Raw genomic sequence first — 208 nt, forward strand, 5'->3', positions numbered from 1 at the left:
CTCCAGGCCAGTCTAAGATCGCATCTGACTGATGTTTGTCTCTGGTGGCTCCTGGATCACCTCTGTGATATATGTATTTTTAAGACCCAGAGCTGGTTTCTTCCAGGATCCAAACTTGAGAGTCCTCAGAGCTCAAAGGAACCTGTTGGTACCAGGCTTGGCTGGGTTTGCCGCTCACCGTGCCTGTTCTGTCACCCTGACAGCTTTC

General features: G+C 51.0%; 1 protein-coding gene across 1 annotated transcript in view; it reads left to right on the forward strand.

Moving 5' to 3' along the window:
- The window catches only part of LOC104465418 (TNF receptor-associated factor 2-like), a gene marked incomplete at its 5' end in the record, with an annotated part of 11,399 nt that overhangs the window by 10,101 nt on the left and 1,090 nt on the right, over window positions 1–208 (forward strand).

The sequence above is a fragment of the Pterocles gutturalis genome, unplaced genomic scaffold, assembly GCF_000699245.1.
Source record: "Pterocles gutturalis isolate BGI_N339 unplaced genomic scaffold, ASM69924v1 scaffold1518, whole genome shotgun sequence".
NCBI classification, from domain to species: Eukaryota; Metazoa; Chordata; class Aves; order Pterocliformes; family Pteroclidae; genus Pterocles; species Pterocles gutturalis.